The sequence below is a fragment of the Nicotiana tomentosiformis genome, chromosome 4 (genome assembly GCF_000390325.3).
Source record: "Nicotiana tomentosiformis chromosome 4, ASM39032v3, whole genome shotgun sequence".
Classification (NCBI taxonomy): Eukaryota; Viridiplantae; Streptophyta; class Magnoliopsida; order Solanales; family Solanaceae; genus Nicotiana; species Nicotiana tomentosiformis.
Window position 1 is genome coordinate 84,905,382 of NC_090815.1, and position 13,514 is coordinate 84,918,895.

The 13,514-nt window shown below is 41.1% G+C and overlaps 1 long non-coding RNA gene across 1 annotated transcript in view; it reads left to right on the top strand.

The window, feature by feature from the left end:
• Positions 1-13,514, top strand: part of LOC138910655 (uncharacterized) — a 39,523-nt gene continuing 26,009 nt past the window's right edge. Inside the window, exon 1 of the long non-coding RNA XR_011415798.1 lies at positions 1-211. This is a non-coding gene — a long non-coding RNA (uncharacterized lncRNA). The remainder of the gene's footprint in view (positions 212-13,514) is intronic.

Genomic DNA, 13,514 nt, shown 5'->3' on the forward strand with positions numbered 1-13,514 from the left:
AAAAAAGTATATCACCACCCAACTCTTTATTAAGTGACAAATGTCTCCTTGCATCATTGCAGAGATTGATTTTACACACAGTCAAGGATAGATCTTGAAAAATAAGATTAACATGGAAACTAAAAAGTCGGAGGTGTACTCTTCAAAAAGCCCCAGAACATCCTCTATTTCTCTCTGCTTTGAGGCTTCCATATTTTCTCATCTCAACCTGGTAAGTTTGTCTCCTCTATTACCTTTCTCTGTCGTTGTGAATTTTTTGTGTTACGTAAACCTGCCAAAAGCATAATATGGAGGAACAAGATGAGAAAGTTTTAAATTCTTGTTGCACGTCTCTCTCCGTGTGTGTTTGGAAGTGAAGAAAATAACAGAAAACTCATCAACAATAATATTAACAATCCATTTTTACTTTTCTTTGTCAATAAGTTTATTTTAATTTCATCTGATAGGTTAGTAATACTGAAAAAAATTATAATATTTTTGGAAGTATTTAACTTTTAGAGAACTATTCTTTTGGAGGATCTTTGAAACTTTAACCGTTTATCTTAACTAAAAAATTCGCATATATGATCAAATTACACTTACTCCATTGTGAAACTCATAATGACATGTTTAGTTATTCTTTCTACTTTCCTTGGTCCCTTTCCCTTTTCTTTGTGTTTTCTGATTTTTGCCTTTCTAAATTTTTTTTAGTTTTAGTTCACGGTTAAAAACATAAGGAACCTCAAGTTAATAAGACTGTGTATTCTAATGGTTATACTAAATAATTTTATTCATTACTGTGCTTGTGTGTTATTTTGGAGATTAGTACTCTCCTGTGAAAATATCTACTTTCTTCTTAATTTGCCTACTAAATGGGGTCCATTATGCCACTGAAGGTTTGATGATAGTTTGAACGACATCTGTCAAAGAGATACATTTTTACTGTGATGGATCATGCAAAACAAAATAAAAAGTCTCTTTCCCATGCGAATAGGAATATTAGACGACGTGAAAAATACAAAAACATGACAGCAGATGAATAGCAAGTTTTGTCATTACAACGTAAATTCAAATACCAGGAATCAAAAAGACGTAGACTTATTAAATATACAACTCCTCATAACCCAACTAGAATGGTATCCATTTATGTATGTTCTATAAACTCTATAGAGCATCCATTTTACACCTACGAAAAAGGTGAGTGTGTACAGTCTCGCATTATTCGGCACAATGTCGGCTAATATTTGGACATCTTTAACAACTAACTTCTTGGCTTTAGGTTCAACATGAACTGAATCTAATAGACAACAAAATATAATATCTGAGCTAGCTATGTATAGAGGTTGGTTTTGGTTCTCTGACCCTACCAAGACATCCTTCGCGGTTTGGTATACTTTGTGTCTGATGTTATTTCAAATATACAGGCCGTAGGAGAACTATAGAATTCCCTCCGAACATCTGTCATCGACGATCAACTTATGTTGCACTTAAAAAAGTTTCCAATTGTAAATTTTTTCGTGCAAAAAAATTTGAATATAAACCTCCTGGATTTTGTTGTGACAACGACACAGTCAAATTAACTTCTCATAAGATGCCACTGAAATTACAAAATCTATATTTTGGAAATAGTAAAGAGTGCAAACACTTCCGAACGTACATAAGAACGTATAATAACCTCTTTGCATTTACATCGCTCGGTGCAAAGTATGATAAAGATCTAGCTAAAAGAAAACATGGTGTATATACTTTTAAAGTTCAAGGACAAATGTATCATTTGATGGATAGTTTGTATCCACGATATGGAAAATCAAAAAACCTACAACTGTACTTCTACGATAATAGTAATGAATTAACGTTCAAAATGGCTTGTTCCAGTAAAGTCCATGAAACAATAGTGAAGGAACTGATGGACATTTTATCAATCAATCCATATTCTATCTTTCTACGATCTCTGGTAGACATTTTTAACCTCGAGGACTTGTATATTGCTCTTAAAAGTGACTCAGGTTTGGACTAACGAGTATATAATCAGACTACCTCAACTGAGATTACAGCAATATGGGTTGAAGGAAATGATGGTAGTGCTATTTGTGCGCCGCACGTTCAAATCTATACTCACAACAATAGTATACAAAGAGTAAATTATTACTATATGTAATGATCCGGCCGGTCGTTTTGAGTATTACAACCCCGTTCCCTCATTTACTGCTCAATTTATGCTTTACAATTGTTATATGACTTGCCGGGGTGATTGATTCGGGTCCGGTGATGTTTTGAAATGAATTGGAATACTTAGTTCCAAGGTTTAAAGCTTAAGTTAAAATAGTGACCGGATGTCGACTTATGTGTAAACGACCCCGAAATAGAGGTTTGATGATTCCAATAGCTCTGTATAGTAATTTTGGACTTAGGAGCATGTCCGAAAAATTATTTGGAAGCCCGTAGCTAAATTAGGCTTGAAATAGCGAAAATAGAAATTTAAGTTGGAAGTTTGATCGGGGAGTTGAATTTTTAATATCGGGCCGGAATCCGATTCTGAAAATTGAAATAGGTCTGTTATGTCATTTATGACTTGTGTGCAAAATTTGAGGTCAATCAGACTTGATTTTATAGGTTTTGGCGTTGAATGTAGAAGTTAAAAGTTCTTAGTTTTATTAAGCTTGAATTGGGGTATGATTCGTGGATTTAGTATTGTTTGATGTGATTTGAGGCTTTGACTAAGTTCGTATGATGTTTTAGGACTGATTGGTGTATTTAGTTAAGGTCCTGGGGGCCTCGGGTAAGTTTCGGATGGTTAAACCGAACAAATATGGACTTGGAGAAATTCTAGAATTTTTCCACTCCTGATGCAATCGCACCTGCGATGGAAATGGTTGTAGGTGCACGACTGCAAAAGTGACGAAATGGTCGCAGATGCGGTCTGGACTAGGAATGGCAGTGGCTGCAGATGCGTACTCCTTACCGCAGAAGCGGAGTCGCACCTGTGGCTTCGCGATCGCAGAAGAGGAAAAGGGAAGGGCCAAGCCTCATCGCAGAAGCGAGTCCGCAGAAGCGGACTGCTGTCCGCAGAAGTGCCTAAGACCGCAGAAGCGTGAAGGCCCTCGCATCTGCGGACCACAGATGCGAAAAATGCCTGGGCAGAATATAAACGAAGGGTCCGAGAGTTTTTCTCATTTTTGGACTTTCAAGCATGGTTTTGGGACGATTTATAGAGGGAATTTACAGGAAACTTGAGGTAAGTCACTTGTGATCATTGTTTGTCAATAATATTGGATTATCCTTGAGTATTTCAACTAGATTACGTGTTTTTGAGATGAAATTAGAGGATTTGGGCCTAGGGATTTGAAAATAAGAAATTAATATTTGGAGGTCGAGTTGATGTCGGAATTTGGTAAAATTGGTATGGTTGGACTCGTGGTTGAATGGGCGTTCATATTTTGTAACTTTTGTTGGGTTCCGAGACGTGGGCTCCACAAGTGATTTTTGAGTGCAATTTTGGATTTTGTTGGAAAATTAGTATTTTCATATGGAATTAATTCCTATAATTTGTATTGACTGAATCGAAATATTTGTGACTAGATTCGAGGCATTTGGAGACCAATTTACGAGGCAAAGGCATAGCAGAATAAAGAATTACACAGTTTAAAGTAAGTAACAGTTCTAAATTTGGTACCGAGGGTATGAAACCCCGGATTTTGTGTTATGTGATCGGTTTTAAGGTGACACACTTGCTAGATGATGGGCGTATGGGCGTGCACCGTAGAAATTGTGACTTGATCAAATTCCATGAAATTGTTTAGTTGAATAATCTGTTGTTATCTATACATTCTCCATGTATTAGGAAAATTGAACCACAAATCATGTTTAGATTATGTGTTGGCACTGTAGGGACCCACATAGGTCGTGTACATGTTGAACTATCTTCTAAATTATTGTTTTGTACTCAGTCACAGTTTACTTGTTTATTTTATCTCAGTCTCTATTATTCATTATTGGTGCATCATATCATTGTTGTTTGGGCTGATTTTCATGATTATTGAGAGCCCGAGAGACTGGAGAGATTTATGACTGAGTGGGGCCGATGGCCTGATTGTGAGATATTATACTATAGCACGTGAGTTATCCGTGCAGCACGTGAGTTGTCCGTGCGGATCCATATATTGTACTATAACACGTGAGTTGTCCGTGCGGATCCAGATACTATACTATAGCACGTGAGTTATCCGTGCAGCACGTGAGTTGTCTGTGCGGATCCAGATACTATACTATAGCACGTGAGTTATCCGTGCAGCACGTGAGTTGTCCGTGCGGATCCAAATATTGATACTATAGCACGTGAGTTATCCATGCAGCACGTGAGTTGTCCGTGCGGATTATAGTGCTTGGGCTGAAGGAGCCCCTCCGTAGTCTGTACACACCCCCAGTGAGCGCAGGTACCTACTGAGTGCGAGTGCTAAGCTAGTGGAAGGACTGAGTGACTGTGGTCCTGAGAGGATGCATTTGATTTTATTATTATTGCACTTCAGCTGTCATATATCACTGTTTTGAAAATTTCTGAGAGATATTATAAAATGTTTCAGTTGAACATGATATGAAATTACTGTTTTGGCCTTAAATGTTGAACTTGAAAGCATGCCTACCTTGTTATGTTGGAAATTACTGTAATTGGACTCAGCTGTGAAGCTCGTCACTACTTTCAGTTATTTATTTAGTATTGTTACTTGCTGAGTTGGTTGTACTCATACTACACCATGCACTTCGTGTGCAGATCCAGGTGTTCCCAGACACAGTGGGTGTTGATTTCTTCGCACAGTTGATTATCCAGAGATTTCGAGGTTGCTGTCGGTGTTTTGCAGACCTTGTCTCTCCTTTCTTACCTTCTTGATTACTGTATTTGGTCTCAAATTATTATAGATCGTGTTTTCCAGACTTGTGATGTATAGATGCTCATGTACTCTGTGACACCCTAATAGTTAGGAATTTCGCATTTTATTTTGGATTTTCTATCCCGGTTATGCGAACTTTTACTACTAAAACTTCTTTAAATTCATTCTTGCTAAAAGTGTTGGAAAGATTTGGGAGAAATCGGCTTGCCTAGTACCATGTTACGCGCCATCAAAACAGGTTAGGATTTTGGGTCGTGACAAGTTGGTATCAGAGCCTAGGTTATATAGGTCTCACGATTCTTGAGCAGGTTTAGTAGAGTCTTGCGGATCGGTACGGAGACGTCTGTACTTATCTTCGAGAGGCTGCCGAACCCTTAGAAAAAATTTCACTTTCTTGTATTCTGTCGTGCGAATTTGTTGATTCAGAAAACTAAATTTCTGTTATTCTATTCTCTCACAGATGGTGAGGACACGTACTACCAGATCGGACGGTTAGCCACTAGTGCCACCAGTTAGGACCGCGAGAGGCCAGGGACGAGGTAGAGGTCGAGGTGTAGCTCGTACAACAGTTGGAGCAGCACTTGTAGCACCACCTGTTGTTCCAGTTCAGGAGCAGATTCCAGATATAGTTGAGCCGTGATAAGTAGGGATTTTGACTACTTATTTGCACTCTTTTACTTTTGTTTTAGCTCAAAAATGCTTAAAGGTATTCCTAAAATTGATAAAATGTTCTTACTTGCAGGAGCATTGGAAAAAGAGCCAAAACGATGAAATTCAACTCAAGAAGGAGTATTTTTGGGCAAGGACTAAAACCAAGAAAAAGGAGCAAAGTAGGGACCGCACAATATTGAGTGCGGCCGTAGACTATGAAGGACCTCTGGCAGAATTCCTTTGCAAAGTGAGGACCGCACAATTATTGAGCGGCCGCAGAAGATGAGGTTCAGAGAGATGGAGTTCTGAGTCCATGAAGAAGTGCGGACCGCACTATTATTATGCGGCCACAGAATTCAAGAGTGCGGCTGCACTTAGAAATGTGCGGTCCGTAGAAGTCCCTCCTGTCAAGCTCAAATTCAAGAGTGCGGCCGTACTCAAAAATGTGCGGTTCGCAGAATATGAAGACGTGCGGACGCAACCCAGAATTGTGCAGCCGCAGAAGTCCATACTATCAAGCCCAGCTTTAAAGTGCGGACTGCACACAGAATTGTGCGGCCGCAGAACCTCCGCAGGGGCAATTTTGTCCGATAATTTCAGCTTTGTATAAATAGTTCTTTTTGTCAAATTTAGGTTATGTTTTGAACTCCAGAAAGTAGATAGCCGATTTTCCTATACTGCTTTGGGAAACTTTATATTAGTTTATCATTTTAATATTGGATTTTCATCCCTTTATCATCTATTATGAGTTTAATCTTATTTTCTTCCTTAGTTTCTTCATTTTTGCCTATGAGTAGCTAAATCCCTAGCTAGGGTTGTGACCCAACCCTAGTGTGGGTACCTAATGGGTGTTTGATTTAGGGCTTGTGTAAGGTTGGATGTATGATATTTAGCCTAGTTCTTGCTTGAATTTAGGAATTAATGGTTGCAAACATTGATTCATGCCTAATTGACTTAGTCTCTACCTGAGAAAGAGAGACTAAGTCTAGGAAAACTTGACTAACAAGAAATTAAAGTGAACTCAAGAAATTGATAGCCCTAATTAAAGGGTTGAATCTAGAGATAGTAAGACCTGACTTGAGCATATATCAAAGATTTTGTGAATTACCCATTTGGACTTGAGAAAGCCAAATTGGGCAAAATCACTCTAACTACCGAGAGGTATCGAGTGGGTAATCGCGTGTTGATTGCTATATTATACCCCGACCAACGAAGCATGCCCTAAAGCTCACAACCCGTTAGGTAACCACCTAGGTGGTGGAAGTCACAGCTCTATATTTTTTATAAACTTGAAAAACAACAACACCAAAAATATCGTTCTATAGCTTTACATTTACAAATAATAGCATAAATTTTAGAAGTAGAAAGAATCGAAACACAGTTTGTGGAAGTGCATTTTAGGCACGTCATACACTTAGTCTAAGTATATACCTAATTCAATATAAGCTCTCTGAGGAATCGACCCCGACTCCAAGTTGGATAATTATAATTGCATCGACCGCTTCACAATCCCAATCAGTGGTGTGAATTTGGGCAACATCATTTTTTGGCGCTGTTGCCGGGGAGCTAAAAGCGGATTTAGCTATATATTTGGTTTTTTGTATGACTTGTCTTCTTTTACTTCCGAGTTACTAACCTTTTTGTGAATCGATTATAGGTACAAAAATGGCTCTCAACAATGATCCTCTCGGAAACTTGCCTTTGGGGGGAGGAAGTGGACGATGACCAAGGTGATGAGGTTCCTCTTGAACCTCAAGAAAATAGGCGAGGCCGACCGCCTCATGACAATATTACCATCCCTACCCCAGCACAACCAAGAGCGGCTCCACACCGAGTGTTGCCAAACGAAGGATACGCAAGTGCCATAGTCCCGCCCCATTTCTCACATTGCTAGAGCAACAAGAATTCTTCACCGGGGCTCCAAGTCAAAATGCATACAAACGCTTGAGGAGGTTTGTAGACACTTGTTGGGGGAGTAAACAGACCAACGTCTCCGAGGATGCTCTAAGGTTGAGGCTATTTCCCTGCTCTCTACGGGGGAAAGCCTTGGATTGGTTAGAAAGATTGCCAAACCATTCTATCCATACATGGGATGAATTGGCGGAAAAATTCATTGCCAAGTTCTTTTCTCTCGGGAATATGGCTACTCTTCGAGATGAGATTCTAGCATTCAAGCAAGAACCCAATGAGCCTTTGCACGAGATTTGGGAGTGGTACCGTACTATGGTGAAAGAGTGCCTGAATAATGACATGACTGAGGCTATGATTCAACAAACCTTCTACAGGGGGATCAATAGTACCAATCAATGCGTGGTCAACCAACTTGCCGGTGGGAATTTCATGACAACACCATATGCTGAAGCTTGTGAGATTTTAGATGAAATGGCCGATACTTCATCGGCATGGCAAAGTAGAGCTAATGTTCCTCAAGGTGATCCAAATGTGATTCACCTACACAAAGAATTACATGATCATGGGCAAGCAATTGCCGAGTTGACCACAACAATGAATCAATGAGCCAAATCTCAACTTCAACAAGTTCAAGGTCCTAAGCAAGTAAATACAATGGAAGGTGTTAACATGATGGTGAACAAGCAAAGGCAAAAGGGTCAACAAGTGCAAAACCGTGTGGAACAATTTTTGCAAGATGATAATGGGTTTGACCAAGACGAATCATACAATGAGCAATAGGAAGAAGTGCAATATGTGAACAACTACCAAGGGCAAAGAAACAACTCTCAAGGCCCGAATCAACAACAATGGCGATCTCAAGAAAATCAAGGAAATTGGAACAATCAAAACCACCAGGGCAATTGGAGTGGTGGTAACAACAATCAAGGTAATTGGAACAATAACAATAATCAAGGCAATTGGAATAATCAAGACAACCAAGGCAATTGGGGTGGCAACAATCAAGGATATTGCGGAGGCAACAACCAAGGGGGTTGGAATAATAACCAAGGGAATCTAGGGTAGGGCTTTCAAAGGCCCTTGATGTATCAACAACCAAGCAACCCACCTCCTTATCCGTCTCACGGTTCTAGCTCTTCCAATAATGAGATGGGACGGATTGAAAATATGTTCAAAAAATTGATGGAGAAAAATGCTGACTCTGATGCTCAACTAGCCTCTCACAACACTTCAATCCGCAACTTGGAGGTTCAATTAGGTCAAATCTTGCAAGCTTTAAACACTCGTCCTAAGGGGGAACTACCTAGTGACACGGTGGTGAACCCGAAGGGTGGGAACAACATAGGACATGCCATGGCTGTAACCACAAAGAGTGAAAAAGGTGGGGAGGCAACAACCTCAAACCAAATAAGAATTGTGGATGATGATGTAATGATTCAAGAAGTTAAAATTCCAAGCAATGTGGTTCAAGCTAATGAAGAAGTGAGAATTGATATTGATAAAAATGTGGAAGAGACTCAAGAAGAAGTGAACCCGTCTAGGGAACACGTGATTGACATACCGAAAACGGTAGTGCCAAAGGCCAAGGCACCAATGCCAAGGCCTCCTCCTTCATACCCTCAAAGGCTCGCCAAGACAAATAGCGAGAACCAATTCAAGAAGTTTATTGACATGATAAAGATCTTATCTATTACTGTATCATTACTTGAGGCATTGGAACAAATGCCCGGCTATGCAAAGTTCATGAAGGATTTGGTGACAAAGAAAAGATCAATGAATTGTGAGACTATCAAGATGACACATCAAGTGAGTGCTATTGTGTACTCAATGGATCCAAAGTTGGAAGATCCTGGCGCTTTCACAATCCCTTGCACTATTGGGAGCGCCGACTTTGCCAAAGCTCTATGTGATCTAGGGGCGAGTATCAACTTGATGCCCTACTCGGTGTTCAAAACTTTGGGAATTGGGCAACCAAGACCCACATATATGAGGTTACAAATGGCGAATCGTAATATGAAGAGACCATTGGGTATTATTGATGATGTGTTGGTTCGTGTTGATAAGTTCATCCTCCCGACGGACTTTGTGATTCTTGATTACGAAGTGGACTATGAGGTGCCTATTATCTTGGGTAGACCTTTCCTTGCTAATGGAAGGATCTTGTTGATGTGGAAGCCGGTGATCTCACCTTCCGGGTGGGTGATGAAAAGGTGGTTTTACATGTGTGCAAATCTATGAGGCAACCGAATAGCAATGAAGTTTGTTCGTTTGTGGACTTAGTGACCGAGGTGATTGTTGATGATGCTAGTGCCATGATGAATGTTGATGATACTTTGGAGGCCATATTGCTTAATCATGATGATGATGAGAAGGATGGCTATGTGGAATGTGTGAATTCATTGCAAGGAATGGGGTCGTACACATATGAACCCCGCAAATTGTCCTTAGATCTTGAAAACCGGAAGACTCCTCCAACAAAGCCCTCAATCGAGGAGCCTCCCACTTTGGAGTTAAAGCCATTGCCTCCACATCTCAGGTATGAATTCTTTGGCCCATGTTATACTTTACCGGTTATTCTTTCCTCTTGATTGCCTAATGTGCATGTAGATGCTACTTTGGCGGTGCTACAAAAGAGAAAGAAAGCTATCAGATAGACATTGGCGGATATTCAGGGTATAATCCCCGCCTTCTGCATGCACAAGATTATTTTGGAGGAGGATGCTGAACCCTCCGTTAAACATTAAAGAAGATTAAATGAAGCAATGCAAGAGGTTGTGAAGAAGGAGATCATAAAATGGTTGGATGCCGGGGTTGTTTACCCCATTTCCGATAGCTCGTGGACTTCTCCGGTGCAATGTGTCCTAAAGAAGAGGGCATGACTGTGGTCACAAATGACAAGAACGAGTTGATACCCACAAGAACGGTGACCGGGTGGAGAGTATGTATGGACTATTGGAAGCTCAACAAAGTCACTCGGAAAGATCATTTCCCACTCCCATTTCTTGACCAAATGCTTGATAGGTTGGCCGGTCGATCTTTCTATTGTTTCCTTGATGGATATTCCAGCTACAATCAAATTATTATTGCTCCGGATGACCAAGAGAAGACTACTTTCACTTGTCCCTATGGTACTTTCACATTCTCGCGAATGCCATTTGGGTTATACAATGCACCAGCGACTTTTCAACGGTGTATGATGGCCATCTTCACCGACATGGTGGAGGATTTTCTTAAGGTCTTCATGGATGACTTTTCCGTGGTCGGAAATTCTTTTGATGATTACTTGAACAACTTGGATAAGGTCTTGGAAAGATGTGAGGACACAAACTTGGTTTTGAATTGGGAGAAATGTCACTTCATGGTCTAGGAAGGCATTATCCTCGGCCACAAAATTTCAAAGCATGGTATTGAGGTCGACAAGGACAAAATATAGGTGATCTCTAAACTCCCACCCCCAACATCCATGAAGGGAGTGGGGAGATTCTTGGGTCATACGGGGTTCTATCGCCGATTCATCAAGGATTTTTCCAAAGTGGTGAACCTCTTGTGTAAACTGTTAGAGAAGGATTCCAAGTTCCATTTCAACGAGGACTGTATTATGGCATTCGAATTGCTCAATTTCCAATTAAGTACTACTCCTATTATCACCACACCGGATTGGAGCTTGCCTTTCGAGCTCATGTGTGATGCAAATGATGTGGCGATTGGAGCAGTTTTGGGGCAACGTATCAACAAAATCTTCCATCCGGTCTACTATGCTAGCAAGACCATGAATGATGCCCAAGTCAATTACACAGTGACCAAAAAAGAGCTACTTGCTATTGTCTTTGCTATGGAGAAGTTCCGCCCGCACTTGATGGGTACAAAGGTGATTGTCCATACCGATCATGCAGCGCTTCGGTACTTAATGAACAAAAAGGATTCAAAGGCAAGGTTAATGCTGTGGGTGCTTCTATTGCAAGAGTTTGATCTAGAGATTCAAGACTGCAAGGGTAGTGAAAATCAAGTGGCAGACTACTTGTCTCATTTGGAGGAGGAGGGGAGGCCACATGACAGCCTTGAGATTAATGACTCCTTCCTCAATGAGCAACATCTAGCCATTTCAAGTGTTGAAAAAATGTGGACCGCACAATTTTGTATGCCACAGCAGAGAAGAATCTGCGGCCACACAACTGGAGACCCAAAAATCCAACTCTCTGAAGTTTTGAATTGCAGAGAAAAGGCCATTCTGCGGCCGCACACAAAATTGTGCAGAGCGCACAAATTTTTGCGGCCGCACTAACTATCGTGCGGACCGCAGAACTTCAGCAAGGTTCAGGTAAAGAGTGCGGACCACACTCAGCTTCAATTTTGACCGACTTTGGTCAACCTATAAATAGGACCTCATTGCACTATTCACAACTTTACACACTCTGAACTTTTGAGACCTAAGCAAGCACAGTGCACACAAAGTACCTCACACTCCACATTCATTTCATTAGTGTAGATTCTTACATGCATCCTACATCACTGGTATGTTCAATTCATGTTTAGATTTTTCAATTTTTTAGTTTTTGTTCTTAATTAGTATAGTTATTTTTAGGCCTAAAATATCAAATGTTCTCCATGTGTGCTTGAAATTGTGTGGGTAATGTCATGTGTGCTCATTATGGACTGGGTAGATCATTCATCATATTTATTTTGCAAATACCATGTCTAAATTGTGCAAAACTGTGAAAATCCTAAAGTCAGTGCCGTTTGAGTTCAAATTGTGCGGCCGTACATGAAATTGTGCGGTCCGCAGATTCTCAATTAGGGCAAAATGTTAAGCATGAAATGCGTGACCGCACTCAAAATTGTACAGACCACAGAAAATTGTGCGGTCCGCTGAAAAATGTATGCGAACACACTTTGGAACTTCATAGAACCAGTAGTCTGAACCTAGTTTTGTGTGGCCACATTCAAAATTTTACGGTCCCTACATCAGAATGTGCGACCGCACTTTGAAATTATGCGGTCCGCACAAGGCAGTCTGTGGCTGCACTCAATATTGTGCGGACCGCACTTTCACCTATGCATACTGTTTCTCTTGCAACTGTTAACACACTGCTTCTGGACTTTAACTGACTCATGTTGCTTTGTATTGCAGACAATGGTTCGATCAAGAGGTAGATGTGATACTTCTAAAGGGAGGGGTGAACCCTCCCGAGGCCGAGGCAAGGGTACTCAACCTCTCGCAGTACAGACGAAAGCAATAGCCAAGAAGCAAACCACTGGGAGAGGTAGGGCCGCAGATCCCTTAGAATCAAGCTCGTATATCCCATATAGGGAAGCCTCCGAGGGTTACTCAGTGGAGGTACAACCTAAGGCCCAGTCCCAACCACCACAATTCACTGGGAGATACCAACTGCGTAACGAACCCTCCACCACAACAAGTTCTTTTGAGGGATCCGATGCCGGTAGCCAGGGTTCAGGGTCTTCCTCTACACACACTCCCACTGCACCAGTTGTAGTAGATGATGATGATGTTCCTGATGATGGTAGGGGAGGTGATACTAGATTGAGTGGCCTAGAGAGGTCGAAGAAGAAGGAGGCATGGGAAGATAGGTTTGTGAGCTTGACAGCCTTCACACAGTTCAGAGAATGGTGGCCCCAGAGATCGCTCACACTTGAGCGACAGTTCTTATTGAAGGATTTGGATCGATACAATCCAAATGTGCTTAGACAGTTTAGTGAGCACAAGGGGTGGAAAATGTGGTTCACCCAGAGTGTTATAGATGCCAAGGAGCATTTGGTACGGGAGTTCTATGCCAATGTGGTACACATCAAGAAGGGTACCAAAGTGACCAAGGTGAGGAACTTGAAAGTCATATTTGACCAAATCACTCTGAACACTTACTTAGGGTTCGAGGAGGTAGAGGCAATCCAGTACTTGGAGAAGCTTGCTATGGGTGATGCAGCTCGCCCTTGGCTAGCAGAGATGTTGCCAACACAGGACCACTACCACCGTGGATCACAGCGGGGGTTCCCATTGCACGGGCTACCCTCAACTTTGAAGCAAAGGGGTGGAAAACGTTTTTGTGCAGCCGTATTGACTCAAGCCAGAAT